Raw genomic sequence first — 17887 nt, 5'->3', positions numbered from 1 at the left:
AAAACACAACTTTCTTTCGAAATAAATAACGCCTTAAATAGACTTATTTCATTCATTTGATCAAAACTTGCCCTGGATTATTAAGCACAGTACCCTGCCAAAAATTCAGTATTAAAAATAAAATTTTCCTCTATGCCTTTTCATGTTGTCCTGCGTATACAGGAACGTAACTTAGTCTGAAGTTCGTGTCTGTAGCGCTAGCGGCGCTGTGCCGCCATTTTAGGTTCGGCGCATCGTTTGTAGCGGGAGCACGTGTCGGGACTGCTACCCATGAGTTGAACAAACCTGATATAATACTTAAGGGAAAAAATATTTTATACATTCCCAGTATTAATGTTTTTGAGCGTTACTACTCTCGATCTAGAGAATTTTTGTAATGAGTAATATTATTTTGTGGTATTACCTACTGCGAACATTTTAAGATTAAAAGTGTACTTATTTATGTTATGGATACCTATTTTTGAAATTTGAATACCTACCTAGTGAGCTGTAACGAATAATTACTTACCAAAAGGTACTAAGCTAAAACTAAAAAGTTATAAATTTTTTAATGCCTCATTAGTTTTAAGTACACTTAGTTACTCAGGTTAGTTAAAAATGTTAACTGTAAGCTACCTATTTTTCATTTTAAAAATCTACTCTTTATGTTGAAGAGATTCAGAAGCGAGGTTTTAATATTTTAGTTTAGTATTGATAGAAACTGAAGCGGCATAATTATAGGAATGTCGATCCTATGTGGCATATTGCAATAAAAGATTATAATTATGTATATGGTTCCGATGTATTTGCAACAGTACCCTGTTTAACCGAACAGTCCCCTGCAACTATTTTCCAGAAAAATGCTATCTGGAAAAGTGGTTAAGTATTAAAAAGCTTATTTAATTTATATCAGTAAACTGTTATTTTTCTAGTCCTTGGTAGATTTTTTTAATACGAAGAATATTATGACAACTATGCACGGGCCGAAAACGTCTTTACAGAGAATCGCCCATGTGTATGAGAGTAGTGAATATGCTTGCATAAATATTGTTAATGTACTCGCTATTTATTATTATTATTGATGTCTTGACTTGAACCCAGAACCTCACTTTTGAAGTCTTTTGTATAATTAATGAAATTATTTTAGTTAAACTTTTCAAAGTTGCACACAATTTTTCTTCAAAATTACTATTAATTGGTTTAAATACATTATTTTGAATATATTAAAAATTTTAATAGTTATAAAAATAATTACAATGACTGAAAATTCAAATAAGCTTTTATGGCAGAATAAATATTGCCTTTGCATTTTGGACTTGTAAAGTGTGTATTTTTAGCACCTGTGAAGATGTTGAATGGTTTTAGTATTAATTATTTTTTCAAGTTAATCGTTGTAATCTAGCTTTAATAGGTGACTGTATAGGGTTGATGTGATTGAATCTTGTCTCCATGATAAACTTAAACTGGTCTAGAAACTTACATTGTGACAGTAGGGGAAGCCTACGATTCACTCATCCTTCTGGACATACCCGAATACTCACGTTGGCAAGCCTTCTTTTCACAGACGAGAGAGCCAAACCCGATGTTCCCCAAGTTCATGCTCGCTTTTTTTTTCCGTAACACAACAGGTGTATTTATTTTGGGGAAAAAAATTCGCGGGCATTTATTCTCCAAATGCGCGGGTTTAACTTAAAAGATGTCATTCTTAAAATTAGCAAGAAGTAATTATAAATACTTTTAAACATTATGGATGGTTGGTTATATTAGGTAAGAATAGCTACATTAAAAATACTGTAAAATCATTTTATGGTTGCTTAGCAAATAACTTTTTAATATGTAGCTATCCAGCGCTAGGAAACCGTTTGCATGATTTCACAGTATTTTTAATGTAGCTATCCTAACCAAATCAACCGTCCACAATGTTTTAAAATGTTTATAATGTAGCTAACCTAACATAATTGACCATTAGTTATCATGAGTTGTATATTTATTTACAACGAAGGGGGGAAAAAAAACCGAAGATGCACGATCGGGAGTTGGCTCTCTCGTCTGTTGAAAGACGGCTTGCCAACGTGAGTATTCGGGTATGTCCAGAAGGATGAGTGAATCTAAGGCTTCCCGTGACAGTAGAGGTCAGTGCCGGCGGGGGTACGCTCAGAGCAACGCCCGGGCGGTGGACCGAGCATTGCCGAACGTTCACGAGAGAAAAGCTTCGAGTTCTGGCAGTCCCATTATAAACATGGTCTCGGATCAAACAAACCCTACTACTTTCATATTTTTCGTGTATGTGCATTCGCACACTTAAATGTTCAAATCTTTTGATATACCATCAACCAGAATCCTACAGCAAAACAAATTGTGGCATATGCTCGCTTTTAACAGGCGTGCCATTGTTACAACGCATTGCATAAATCTCACTTTTAAAATACATTTTAGCACTTAACAAAAATGGAAAAAACTTAAATCATCCACTAGTGAATTCAAGGTGTGTAATAATATTAAAAAAATGAACAATTATTCTTTTATATTAAGTAATGCAGCAGACATTACGGACGTTGTATTTTTAAGACATACTGCCTTTAAAGACGTTGGATAGCACAGTTTACTATTGCTCTGTCAAACTATATAAATCAGCATGTAGTTCGGAATTTAGCAGATTAATTTAATAAAAAAATCCAGCCTGCATGGCATGATTTACGAAAATGGTTTTTTGCAAGAGACAGCTTGGGTATTATCTCTGCCATAAAGACCTTTTGCGATAAACATGGTGGAACGATAAAGGTGTGACAGACCGTAAGATAAACTGATATCTCAGAGCCCGTGAGGCAACAACCGGCCATCCACATCTCCAAATAATTCTGTAAGAGTAATACGTTACCAGTTCGTTAGTGAGTTTGTTTAAAAATAAGATTTATAATAAAAATAACTAATAAAGTTGGGCAAAACTTGTCTCTTATATCGAGAAAAGCAGAAAACTTTAATTTCTGCTTCGTTAAAAAAATTTATAGCAAAATATGTTCATGTTTTTTGTCACTATTCTTCTACACAACGTAGTCAAAACGCATGGTAATACGAAATCATTTGTAACAAACACCAGTTAGAGAGCGGTATAAGGACTTGAAAACAAAGAGCGAGGGGCACGAAATGCTCACAATTTATGTAGCACATTATAACACTACATAAGAACAGAATAATTTACAATACAGCTTGAAGCAATATGGATGGCGAGATTGTTTATTCTCACTCGGTTAGTCTGTAAATATAGAAGAAAACAATTATTTCCAGACGCTAATGACGTGACAAAATGTAGGTTACAAAAATATGAGTTACAAAATATATCTGGCTTGCCATTGGTACATTGTGGCTACTATCACGGGAATGTTATCCACAGATTCTAAATATTTATGTAAAACAACTTATCTGGCCAAATTAAAAAGAATAGCCAATACAGGAAAATTTGTAAATAGATACAAATTGAGTTGGCTTGTTTAAACTATATAAAAGTTAACATATAAGTAAAATGTTAAAGCCCTCTGCAATGGCAATTAAATAAAACCCTTAACAAAACACTGAGTAATCATTACAAACTAGCTGCAGCACCCGGCGTTGCCCGGAATGAACAGTGTGAAGGGAACTTTTTTTTCGAAATCAGATGTAGACAGTAATGTCTTTAATTTGAACGTCAATTATCCATGGCGATCGGTTGAATGGTTACAGAAGTTGATGCGCAGCAGCACCGTCTATTGGCGAGTTAGAGCAAAATGGATGGCATAAAATGCTACGTGGAAAAAGTGTTGCTGACATTCATGGTCAGCGGTCAAACGTAGTCTTGAGTTTATCAACGACATACATACCAACATCAATTTGTGTACATAAGAATCTAAATCTTGAAATAAAACCTTTCAAAAAATTACTATGGGTAAAATATGAGGCTGGAACATAGAAGAAATGTTAAGAATATGGAGTCGCTGCCTCAGACAACCATCAGTGAGACCCGGGGAGTAGACCAACACGTCTGGTGCGCAGAAGGAACTCTTGAGGACTAGGGCTGGCGAACCACGGCAACCCGTGTACTGTCTTCTCTTCGTAGTCTTTCTCTCTGCAGCGATCAGCACTCGCCCGCCTCCCTTCGCGGAGCAGAGGTCTCGCAAACAAGCTAGGACCGTACTGTTAATACGACGGACGTAACTTGCACTCCAAACAATCGCGGTTTATTTCGTCAGTTCTAAGGCAACGTAATTCCCCGCGGAAAGCAGACAGCTCAAGTTGCTTCGGGGGGAAAAGGCTTGGCGAGTTGTTTAACCACATACTACACAAGCCTCGCTGTCTCACGCTTCCGCTTCGGACTCGCCCTTATACTCGGAACGTAATACCTCCTACTCGCTGAGCGAGTTACTTTACACTTGTTATGCGACTGCAACTCGCTTTACTTTACATGTCTTAACCGAGACGTCCACTACTGGTGACGAATCGTAAAAGTTCTGTTTTAACGTTTTGAGGTTAGAAAGGCTTACCAACTTCGAAGTCAAAAAGTCCGATGGCGGCAGTGTTGCGTCGGCGGTTGGTAGCGATGCGTGGTGGTCGGTGGCTCTCTCTGGGCTGGGGTTTATATGCACCTCTATGCACCTCTCAAACAACGAACTTATTTATCCAGACTATTCGATAAGGGAAGCCTAAGATGTACATAAAGTTCTGTCCCTGCCCGAACACGCCCGAATATTCACCTTCGGCCAACCTCGGGTTTATATTATATATCTATTTCTCTTTATTTTAATGTAGCTATACTAACCTAACTAACCGTCCATAGTGTTTTAATGTAGCTAACCTAACAGACCACTTTTAATATTTGAATTCATTTTTCCTGCGCAAAAATGAAACAGATCTCGAGGTTGGCCGAAGGTGAATATTCGGGCGTGTTCGGGCAGGGACAGAACTTGGACATCTTAGGCTTCTCATTCAATAACTGGCTGGTCACAACGTGGTCCGGACTTCCGGTGACGTGGTCGTCACACGGCTAAAACTGTTCGATGGAAGTATAGCTACAAGCGTCACATTGCACAGGTACTCAGTTGGTGCATTGCGGGTGGTATTCAGTCGAAGAATTAGGCGCGGGCCGCTGTCGGTTACGAGAAAAGTCATCGTGTAACAATTCCAAATGTTTCCAGATATTTTTTTTAGTAATAAAAATTAGTGATATTCAAGCTTAAATGTTGTGAATCAAGTAAACGCCAATTTAGGAATAAATACTTAATTCATAATTTTATGCGTTATGTGTTCTAGTTCATCACTTAGTAAATTTGAATTGAATCATATACCGACAATAGTTAAATCAGTTATATCTGCACAACTATTTCGTCAGTTACATGTATTACTATCGAAGCATTTAGCATTTGTTGAAAAAAAAATTGGTAGCAATCTCTTACATTTTATTTGTGATGTTACAAGTATGAAATCTTAACGAAGAAACGCACTGATAGTTGCATTTACGAGGTAATATATGTAATTGTCGAAAAAAAGTAATTTTTATTATTAAATTATCCAATGTACAAATCGGTAATTTTTTTCAGACAGTTTAATTCATAGTCCATAGCTAGGTATTTCACAAACAAAACACTCCTAATTCGCGCTTAATTTAAAAATGATAATTGGTTCTTATATAAAATGTGTGGCACTGCTCTTAGGTATGGATCTCACTATGGGACGCGGACAAGAGTATACATCTGTCCTATTTGGAAAAAAAAATTCTGTAGATCCAAACTAAATGTTGACACTTAAAACAAATGCAAAGTAAATGAACGACGGAGCACCAGACTTCCTGGAAGCTGCGCTGCTCAGTCTCTTCGCGCCAGTCGGGCTTCTCTTGTGACCTCATTCTTAGAGCCGTAGAAACCGCGATCCATTGGTCCGTGAGCTCCCTTGCTGTGCGCGCACGGGATGTTAGTCTTTACGCCTTTACGCCTTTACGCATCGTGCGTGCGGCACTGCGGCAACCTTGGACACAGCAGGTAAACCTGAAGAGAGGCCCATGTTTGGGAGTGCCAACTGTCTGAAAGAAAGCTCTACTGTGTCTTTGCCACTCCGTATTGTTCGGGAAGGCAAACATTCACACATCTTGGGTTACATGCCCAAACCATTCCGACAAGTTTCGATTACTATGGTCGATGGAAATCTTTCTCTCTCAAGCAGTTGCCATTCACCCGGTTTATTTTAATTAATAAATTCCAATACTTTTATTTTTTATTTTTAGTAATTTAGTACTTCAAATACTGACCCTGACACAGCAATGTCAAGACAGTAGCGAAGAGGTCTAGTCTTCATTTTTACTCGCTGTGCAAAAGCGACTGTGAAGTCAACGACCCAACGTGAATACGTTGAGCGATATATTTTGCAACTAGAGAATTTCGGTTGAATGATTGCGGGTTTCTAACCTCTCCTAACTTTGCGTAGAAGCAACCCACTCTCTGATCGAGTGAAACGCGATGCGTGTAGCTCAAGAAGGCGAATGTAAGGCTTCCCGAGTTGTTGTGCAAACACGCCAAACTGACGTCCTGTGTTCCGAACGGAAACTGAGCAGAGGGCGCTGGGTGGTTATTTTGAACGCGGTCTAGGGAACTGCACCTAATATAGCCCATTCGCCCATCCTGCCGTCAGGCCGCCTACAGAATTAGGCTTTTAAAGATAATTTTAGCTAGCAGTGAGACATTCCCGTTATGAAATCTTTCCGCCTGTGAAGTGAACTCTTAGAAAAAAAACACTGTAACCGCCTGCTTCCTTACAAGCGGTTAGAATAGACTCTGGTCTGGCCCATGCCAAGCCTCGCTCAGACCAGCTGGTCACTAAGACCACAGGCCAGTGATAGGCCGATCATAGTCTTCTGCGTGCAGGACGATCACTAAATAGCGATAGATTTGCCGACAGGATGGTCGTATTGGCTCACGTAAACAATAAGTGCGTTTGTTAAGGTGCTGGTGGTTCAGGTTTCAGTGAACGTGACTTGTTTACAGACGTGCGTTTTGAGACCCTCTTCAGACAATTTAGGGTTTGGAGTAGTCTTGTTTATAACTGGCTCTCCACACTACCCATTGGCAAGGGGCGGGGATGTTAGTTAAATTTCAATGACACTAGTTTTGACAAGATTGCGAAATTGTGCCAAATGGATAAAACAGGTGTAGTAAGTTTGCAATACTTCTATTGCCAGGACTCCTGTTTTATTTCCGTGCACATTTCAGACCTGTGAATGTTAGTGTGTGACCTCAATTATTTATGTTATTTAGTATGTATTGCCACAATGCTAGGGCGCATATTCTTTGTAACTAGCGCTCGTGGGAAACTAGCGCGCTGATTTCTCTGGAGGTGACTTGAGATCGATGCCTGATGGCGTCTCAAAGCACACTTTCAATCAATTCACCACTGAATTTTTAGGCATTTAAAAACTCCTAAACAATGTTAAATGACTCGCAGTGCATGACTGAGTTTTCGAAATCGTAAACAATCTTCAAAGAAAACTCACCCATAGCTCTTAATGTCAACGATAAAACTAGTCAGGGTATATGTGGAATGTCAGGATCAATAAGGTAAAAATTCCCAAAAGGAAAATGTCACGTTAAGGCCAACATTTCTAACCAAACAGCCGCAAAGCTAAATGTCATAGTGCAATTGCATAACTTGCAGAATCTCTTTACCATTGCCCCATTTTAGTTCAATTGTCACACTATCTTTGTTTTCTTGAAACGGTGATTATTTTCCCGAAGTTGAGTGGGAAACTGAATGACAAGAGGGATGAATTGACACTGGTGGGACTATTCATGTGCTTAAATACAGCTGTCAACGTTAGGGCTGAGGCAACCTCTTTATAGAGCAACTTAATGCGAAATGTCTTATTACATGCAACACTTATTTACACATGGACGTATTAATAATGTACGTGATCAATTTGGGCTTGCAAGTATGATGCCAATTTATCTTGCAACATTTTAGTAGATTATCTGGGTTTAAAATGCATTCCATTAATATTAGCACAACGTTTGTGATACAAATGGTACTAGCAAGCACGCCACAAATATTAATTTACTAGGGCAAATGTTACTCGAAGCCATATGGACATTTTGATTAACCCGTTGTGTCTTCCCATCCACTATGGAGGAAAGTTTTGAATATTATATGAAGTGATAAAGCAGTAATTCAGTCACCTGAAACACTTTTGGGACCACGGTGCTAGCAGCATACTTGGAAGCTCTAACAGATCACGCACAGTCGACTTAACTCGCCTCTCGCAAAGGTTATATTTGCGGGTATGCTCAAACATGAATTATATTAGGTGTGAAACCCTGCGGCCGTTGCTGCGAGGCGGTGGGGTTTCTAGTATCGCTCACTTTTTCTCCATCGTATTCCATCACTGCTTAACTATAGTTCCCCCTCATCCGTCTAATGAACTCGATGTTGATGAGACTTGAGGCCTCATTCATACACGTATACATTCATTCATGTATCTACCAAATTATTCATTTATCCGTTTTTCCATTAGCATTTATGTATGTATTAACCATATTTATCAATAAATTTAAATACTAGTTTATTAATCTATAGAATAATTATGAAATAACATTTATTGATCTAATTCACATATCTATCCAATGAATTATTTGTTAATAATTTAATTCATCACTTCATTTTTATGCAGTCATTCATACATATAATCATTTAGTTATCCAATAATGCATTTATTCATACAACTTATTCATGCATCGATTATTTTAGAACAAATATATTGCTATATATTAAGTCATTGCCAATTCATTTATAAATTCATATTTTATCACTCTTGCCCACCTAATCTTAATGACAGGGATGTGAACGAAGGGATGTGAAGCCCTAATCAATTCACATCCCCCTTTCTACTAAAGGTTGACCATTGCATCAGGTGCTAATTGGTGCAGCCAGATGAAAGCAATAATGATTGATGCAGGCTGAACTGCATCTGCTAGGAGACATTTCTCGAAGACTTAATGGTCAGCGGCGGATGGTCACTACGGGGGCAGCCCACCGACCTGAACGACATACGAAACCTGTCTGCACACTCGAGAAACAACTGCCGCATCATTAAAGTGGAAACATACCCCGACTACTGATATATTTAGAAATAATTTGGTTCATTTTGAGCTCATTAGGTGGTTTCACACGATTTTGCATTCTGCGTTTAAATAAACACATTTAGAATAAGAGCGAGCTTGTTCGAATAACGAATCTCCCATCCAATACGATTATTCACCTGTGGGCTGTGGTATAGAGGTTATTTATGGACTTATGTTGGTATTATTCCTTGCATTCTTCCAAGTGGGGATAACACTTATATTACACACTAAAATAACTTACTTTGTGTGGTAGCTTAGGAATTTTAATTATACTGAAATTTATGTTAGGTGTGTTATTTTGGAATAAAATGCAACATTTGAAAGGAAGATGAAAAGACAGTTAAAATTAATAAAATAACCTTGATTTTTTTTTTCCATGAAAAAAATTTGCCCCTTCGCAAACATCTCTTCACACTTACTGTATGGAAATGGGGAATTAACAAACCTTAAGCAACGATTGTATGGACCTGAAAATATTTTATTAGCAACATCTGTTTTGTCCAAGTTTAATATTAACTTGTCTGTGATGTAAGCTTCGTCACACGTAGACTGAGGGGAAAATATCTGGTTTCTCGTACAATCACTTACAAACTATAGTAGGTATTTTGACTTTTTTTTTGCGCACGAATAAAAATTAAAATGCTTTGAACTGTCGATTGATTTTATGAATACAAAGATCAGTTTGCACACGGGCTTTCCGTACACAGGAAAATAACTAATCATAAAGAACTAATCATAGCAGATAAGGCTAGTTTTCGGAGCAAAACTATGAAAAAACACGTCCTCCATATTAAATTTGATCCATTTGAAGGTAAGAGGAGTAAGACTGGCGCGAGCCTCTGTCTGAGGACGCGCCGAGACCACGGCAACTTGAGCCCAGCAGAAGACTTGACTGCAGCCACCACACGAGCAGCCCAGGGCTGGCAGGAGGGCCCGCCCTGCATCTGGGTCAAACGGACGAGGCCCATTCATCGATCTGCCGGAGATGAGCACGGGGACAATGCCGCCAGGCACAGGCCAGGGGTGCTCAGTCCCCAGGCAGTCTGTAGACACTGTGCAGTCCAGGGGTGCTCAGTCCACAAGCAGTCTGTAGACAATGTAGACACTGTAACAAGGTGCAGTCCAGGGGTGCTCAGTCCACAAGCAGTCTGTAGACAATGTAGACACTGTAACAAGGTGCAGTCCAGGGGTGCTCAGTCCACAAGCAGTCTGTAGACAATGTAGACACTGTATGTAACAAGGTGCAGTCCAGGGGTGCTCAGTCCACAAGCAGTCTGTAGACAATGTAGACACTGTATGTAACAAGGTGCAGTCCAGGGGTGCTCAGTCCACAAGCAGTCTGTAGACAATGTAGACACTGTAGACACTGTGACAAGGCGCAGTCCAGGGGTGCTCAGTCCCCAAGCAGTCTGTAGACACTGTGACAAGGCGCAGTTCAGGGGTGCTCAGTCCCCAAGCGATCTGTTGACAATGCTGCTACGCGCAAGAAAGATACTCAATTTCCAAGCAGTCTGGCAACTCTTTGATTCAATTTTCTGAAACTCTATAGACTGAACATTTTGTAAGGTGTACACAATCTCTTTTGTTATTCTTTAAAATTTTGACAAATTTTGGTTCCAGTAAATTTAATATTTTTATATACAAAACAAAAATTTGAATCCGATAACTGTTTATTTGTAAGTGATGACTTTAAAAACTTGTTGGTGTGCCCAGCAAAGAGTTTGGCTGGAGAATTAAAAGCCTTAATATATACTTCCTCGTTTGGTTTTCCAGCTTCAAATCCAAAAGCCCTATGTTGTAAAATATTTTCCGGGAAAATGAGTTTTATATGTTTTAGAGTTCGTCAAATAAATTCTTTAATGAAAATTTTTTAATGTGCATTTAGGGTAAGTACAATTTTTCGATTTAGTTTATTACCTGCAATGAATAGACTAAAATAAGTGTTCCCCCCCTTTCCCCTATACATCCTGATCCAGATTTCCTAAAGAGCTGAATTTAGATTTTTTAAATTACGCTGAGGAAAAAACAGGAATGTATGGAAATTTTTATGTAAATTGATAAACTGTAATTGGTTCAGAAATATAGTTTTTGATCATGTTACCAGTAAATACAAAGTCTAATTGTACAAGCAAACTAGGAAATGAAAAAAAAAACTAACTCACGTATATCTAAATACAAAAAGGTTAAATAGCTAGCCCTAGTACAAAGGTTCATCATAGTTTGGTGTGCAGCAAAAAGGGGAAAAAAATTGTCACCCTCGTCCATGAGCAGCGAGTGTGTGCTGTTCTGTGTAGACTTCGGCGCGAATCACGGGAGCATCAGCTAGTTTTAAATGAATGCAATGTTTGTACCGGGACTATGCTGTGCCTGTCTGCGAGAGGTGTCTGCAGCGCAGAGCCATCGCGGGGCAGTCTAGGTGAATGGCCTGGCACTTCAGTGTTGACTACACTGCTGCCTATTCACACGTGTCACTCGCGGAGCTCTCGGAACTCTAGAACTGTCTCAGGACTCTCTCGGAGATCGCTCGGAACTCCCGCGAAGACCAGCGTTGCCCTTTTATACTAGTGGGTTGCCTTTACAGAGCCGACGAGAACAGCTGTGACGAGTCGCGTCATCCCGGGCCGACCCGACGCCCGAAAAGTCGAGAAAGGCGGCGACCATTCACGCCACTCCACGCGGTGGCCCGCAGAATTCCCAAGGCCGCTCATAGATGGATAACAGCGACGAGGAAGGATTATGCGTGGGGAGCGGAGGGGGTAAGGGGGTAGCGACGACCCTAGTAATCAGGCCAGGCACGCGTGGCATGCCCGTCAGTGGACGGCACGTGACACCGCCCTTGACGCCAGTGGCCATGCAGGGCCGCCAGTCAGCTCCGAATCTGGCATCGTGGTCTGGTCTCTTGCTTTCGTAACAATATACTGATAAATAAAATAAGGTTTTTAAATACCAAAATTTCAGAATGCGAATCTCGCACATACTTTCTGTGCCTGCCGCTAGAATTCTTGCCTCAATCGTAAACATTGCTTGCCGCCGTCACTCACAGATTAACACTAAACTGACGGAATTTTGATACCATTAGAAACTGTTCTGATAAAAGCGAGAAAGACTTGAAAAAATTTTAAATCCTGGATTTGGGCCTGATTTCGACAAGAAATTTGATTAAAATGCGGCCCATCCTGTTAAAATCCACTAAAAAGTTAATACTAGAAATTTTCTGCACACGATAGAAGTTACAATTCTATGGAATTACCAAAATATTAACCAGAAACCTTTTTAAACGAACATTATTAAGTATATTCTTGTATATTTGATTTTTCTTAAACGATTTAAATCCGTCTGTAAATACTTCCTACAAACAAACCTTAACCTTATTGAGTTGATCACATGTTATTACATATATTATTTAAGAAAAAAAAAAACTAAAATCTCCAGTGACAAGGTTTGAACCACATCAAAAATTCAGACGTGAGCTTTATAAGCGCGCGTTCTACCACTAGGCTATTGGGTTTTGCATGGATAATATGTATTATGACTGTAATGCCAGGTTTCTTGTGTATTTTAAAATTTGTAATTCCTTTTTACTCTGTGCTATTTTAGTTTAGCTAATATATGCCATGGTAGTTTTGAATATTATAAAGTTTTATTTGGCACACCAATACGTTTGGTGTTTTCCCCAATGTGACTAAACGCGGGTTTATGTTTGCTACATGTGGTTCCGCCAACTTGACCACTTTTTTTTGGCACGGTGGTTGCACATTTCCGTTCCATTCACGTATTGACTCCTGCCGAATGCCGTGTGCCGAGAGCCAAGGGCGCAGCAACTAAATTTCCAAAAGGAAAAAAAGGGGGGGGGGTGCAATATACCGTTTTTATAATCATCGATTCCCCCCCCCCCCTATTGAAGCGAGGAGTCAAAATTTGTATTTCAAGGTGGAAAATGGTGCTATTTAAGCATCACAGCACTTTCTTTGCCCCCGTTTGCCCCCACTTCAAGGTTTCGGGGGGGGGGGGGGCGAAATCCCCTTCCCCCCTCCCTGTTGTTGCGCCCCTGCCGAGAGCTAAGATGTTAAAACATAATAAATAAATAAGGCTATTTGAGGGACTACCGGGTCGGTTTGTCTGACGAACGCACGTAGGCCGGGCGGTGTGTGGTTGGGCAGGGCTGGATGTAGCCGGCCGGGCGGTGTGTGGTTGGGCGGGGCTGGGTGTAGCCGGCCGGGCGTGGCTGGGGCGACCCGGGGCGGGCTCCCGGCTTCAGGGGCGCCATTTCCTGGCCGCGCCAGCCTCGTTACCGGCGCCATTCTGCGTGCCGGAGCATGGCCGCCCAGCCGCGACAGTCGGGTCTCTGTGCGGACCACGGCCGGGAAATGGATTCCGAATTGTCGACGTCCCCGAACCAGGGGCGCAACAACTAAATTTCCAGGGGGGGGGGGGGGCAATATACCTTTTTATAAAGAATCCTCGATCCCCCCTATTGAAGCGGGGGGTGGGGGGTCCTCCCCCGGGAAAATTTGTATTTGAAGGTGGAAAATGGTGCTATTTAAGCAGTTTTATTATCTAAAAGTTGATTACACAGCACTTTCTTTATCCCCGTTTGCCCCCACTTCTTTTCAGGGGGGGGGGGGGCGGCAAAATACCCTTCCCCCCCCCCCTGTGGTTGCGCCCCTGCCCCGAACATACTTTTTTTTTGTGTCGTTACCACAACACCGAAATACCACAACGCCGAACGTAAAATAACGCCGAATACCATAACGCTGAATGCCAAATTGACCGCAACGCCGACAGCTAGAAAACTGCTGTGTACTACAACGCCGAAATACAGTAACGCCGAAAAATGTACCACAACCTAACCTAGGCTAGCCTAACCTAGGCTAGCCTAATCTAACCTTTGTGGCAGTCCTGCAATGACATTTTTCGGTGTTCATATATTTCGTCGTTGTGGTACACAGCAGCTTTCTAGCTGTCAGCGTTGTGGTACACAGCAGCTTTTTGGCTGTCGGCGTTGTGGTACACAGCAGCTTTCTAGCTGTCGGCGTTGTGGTACACAGCAGCTTTCTAGCTGTCAGCGTTGTGGTACACAGCAGCTTTTTGGCTGTCGGCGTTGTGGTACACAGCAGCTTTCTAGCTGTCGGCGTTGTGGTACACAGCAGCTTTCTAGCTGTCGGCGTTGTGGTACACAGCAGCTTTCTGGCTGTCGGCGTTGTGGTACACAGCAGCTTTTTGGCTGTCGGCGTTGTGGTACACAGCAGCTTTTTGGCTGTCGGCGTTGTGGTACACAGCAGCTTTTTGGCTGTCGGCGTTGTGGTACACAGCAGCTTTTTGGCTGTCGGCGTTGTGGTACACAGCAGCTTTTTGGCTGTCGGCGTTGTGGTACACAGCAGCTTTCTAGCTGTCGGCGTTGCGGTACACAGCAGCTTTCTAGCTGTCGGCGTTGCGGTACACAGCAGCTTTCTAGCTGTCGGCGTTGCGGTACACAGCAGCTTTCTAGCTGTCGGCGTTGCGGTACACAGCAGCTTTCTAGCTGTCGGCGTTGCGGTACACAGCAGCTTTCTAGCTGTCGGCGTTGCGGTACACAGCAGCTTTCTAGCTGTCGGCGTTGCGGTACACAGCAGCTTTCTAGCTGTCGGCGTTGCGGTACACAGCAGCTTTCTAGCTGTCGGCGTTGCGGTACACAGCAGCTTTCTAGCTGTCGGCGTTGCGGTACACAGCAGCTTTCTAGCTGTCGGCGTTGCGGTACACAGCAGCTTTCTAGCTGTCGGCGTTGCGGTACACAGCAGCTTTCTAGCTGTCGGCGTTGCGGTACACAGCAGCTTTCTAGCTGTCGGCGTTGCGGTACACAGCAGCTTTCTAGCTGTCGGCGTTGCGGTACACAGCAGCTTTCTAGCTGTCGGCGTTGCGGTACACAGCAGCTTTCTAGCTGTCGGCGTTGCGGTACACAGCAGCTTTCTAGCTGTCGGCGTTGCGGTACACAGCAGCTTTCTAGCTGTCGGCGTTGCGGTACACAGCAGCTTTCTAGCTGTCGGCGTTGCGGTACACAGCAGCTTTCTAGCTGTCGGCGTTGCGGTACACAGCAGCTTTCTAGCTGTCGGCGTTGCGGTACACAGCAGCTTTCTAGCTGTCGGCGTTGCGGTACACAGCAGCTTTCTAGCTGTCGGCGTTGCGGTACACAGCAGCTTTCTAGCTGTCGGCGTTGCGGTACACAGCAGCTTTCTAGCTGTCGGCGTTGCGGTACACAGCAGCTTTCTAGCTGTCGGCGTTGCGGTACACAGCAGCTTTCTAGCTGTCGGCGTTGCGGTACACAGCAGCTTTCTAGCTGTCGGCGTTGCGGTACACAGCAGCTTTCTAGCTGTCGGCGTTGCGGTACACAGCAGCTTTCTAGCTGTCGGCGTTGCGGTACACAGCAGCTTTCTAGCTGTCGGCGTTATGGTATTTCGGCGTTGTGGTGCGCCCCCCCCCCCCCTTTTTTTTACATCACGTGAATGGTTTGGACATTTGATGCAACGAAAAATGCTTGAGTTCCTTTGCCTAGCGTTTTAAATTATTCACACGCGGATTTTAAGCTTCTTACGCCTGAAGTAGCTTGGCTTCTGGGTCGTAGCCGTGTCCTTGGCGATAAATTCACCGACGTTTCGGTCGATATTGCAGTCTCAATCATCAGGGAGCAGTTAACCTGTTAGTAGGTAGCTGCTCCCTGATGATGGCTACTGCAATGTCGACCGAAACGTCGGTGATTTATCGCCAAGGACACGGCTACAACCCAGAAGCCAGGCTACTTCAGACATCGGCCGTGAAAGCCTGCGAATATTAACTAACTTCTTACGCCTACCTGTAGCGTTTGAAAAATGCCCGCAATTGAATATAGATAAAGCGAAATTTAATAATTATTTTTTAACGGTATTACATTATTTTGTAGGTCTTGTACAAAGACAGGCCATTAATGACCTAAAGAGCTTCGCTGGCGTTGTCGTGGCGTCTACAATTGGCAAGATTAAAATTCGGTCACTTCGCCATGTTGACAACTAGCGGGTAGCGCTACCAGCGGGCGCGCGCGCAACTAATTCGACCAGCTGAGAGTGAAGAGTTGAAAGAAATCGCATTGAATATATTCATATAAAGCATTCAGTAAAACATAATAAAAAATTTATTTCAGCACGGAGAAAAACTATTCAAACACTCTAAAACCAAACAAAAAAAAAAGATTTGTTGAAAAAAGTGAGAAAGCGTGACTGCACAGGTGCAGTGATCATAATTCCTATTCCTAAAAACCGTATTAACTAAATAAAACATAACTAAACTCTCCAATTAAATTTTTGCAAAACTAGCAGTGAAAAATTTCATTTTAACAGTTTTGACTACCACAAAAAAAATGGACTACAGAACGACTTAACCTTCAAATATATTTGCCAGTGTTTCTGGATACTTGCAAAATATTTATTTCTAATCAATTTATCTAACTTTATATAGGTGTTAAATTTTTGGAATATTTAAAGAAATTTGATACCAAAATAGTGCACTAAACTAATTTGAGAGGAATTTAAATTATTGTAATGATACTGTTGATATCTTTAACTTTTAATCTGCGAAGTTTATCCTGTAGTAAATTTACTTTTAGTTTGTGTTTGGCAGCCAGAATTTCAACACTGGTACTTTTTGACATTTATTTACTCAGAAAATAAGCTGCGAATATAATTACAGACAGCAATACTACTCACTTCTGTTACTCTGAGATGAGTCATTGCTGAACTCGCTCTGCCGGGCTTAGAGTAGTTCCACTTCAATGAATACAAGATGAGGAGCAGTTGAAACGCCTCGGCAGGCTAGCGGGTTGAGCCGTCTGGCCCAAAAAAACTTGAACCCCCATAGTTAATCAATAAAGAAGAATTGTGGTGGACGGTTATTGGCGTACTGAATTTGTCGTGGGCGTACATTCTACCACAAACGGCAGACTACAAGCATAGCAAAAAAAAAGTGGATAAGACCATTGCTTAAAAGAATCAGAAGACGATAGAGACGGTTGTGCCGTGGTATATAATATAAGGATCCCTGTTACTGGATAGCAACACGAGGTTAGTTCAAGGTAAAACTCAGTAGTGGAAATTAATGGGAATATAACACCGTGTGGACAGAAGATACGTTGTAGAGGGCAGGAAGTTCTTCACTACATGGAACTTTAAGAAAATGAAAGCATACAGCAGTACTCTCTAGCCACGCTCAAAGAAGTAAGTGTGAATAGTTTTAAATATATAGTATGACATACATTTTTGTGTATATGATAAGATCTTTCGGAGTGTAAGACATTGAAAGTAAAACCAATGCTGTTTGAATTAGTCTTTCAGGCTAGTCTTCTACTACGGCTCTTATTTACTAGCTAATGCCCGGCATGTGAGGCATTGCTTCAATTTTTTCTGTAATTTGTTTAAGTAGGTGCACACATCAAATCTAATTCTCTATATCTCTGTGTCTATCAAATTCTCTATCCCTCTGACTCTCTGATTATATCGGTCTCTCTGATTCTTTATATCTCTGTGTCTCTGATTCTCCATATCTCTGTGTCTCTGATTCTTTATATCTCTGTGTCTCTCTGATTCTCTATATCTCTGATTCTCTATATCTCTGTGTCTCTCTGATTCTCTATATCTGTGTGTCTCTGATTCTCTATATCTGTGTGTCTCTGATTCTCTATATCTGTGTGTGTCTCTAATTCTCTATATTTGTGTCTCTCTAATTCTCTATATCTCTGTCCATCTCTAATTCTCTCTCTGTCCACCTCTAATGCT

General features: G+C 41.4%; 1 protein-coding gene across 1 annotated transcript in view; it reads left to right on the top strand.

Moving 5' to 3' along the window:
* LOC134529597 (arginine kinase) overlaps positions 1-17887 on the top strand; it is a 58553-nt gene that overhangs the window by 12379 nt on the left and 28287 nt on the right. The gene's annotated exons all lie outside the window — the stretch shown is intronic.

Source organism: Bacillus rossius, chromosome 2, assembly GCF_032445375.1.
Source record: "Bacillus rossius redtenbacheri isolate Brsri chromosome 2, Brsri_v3, whole genome shotgun sequence".
NCBI lineage: Eukaryota > Metazoa > Arthropoda > Insecta > Phasmatodea > Bacillidae > Bacillus > Bacillus rossius.
This window is presented reverse-complemented; position numbering and strand designations above follow the sequence as displayed.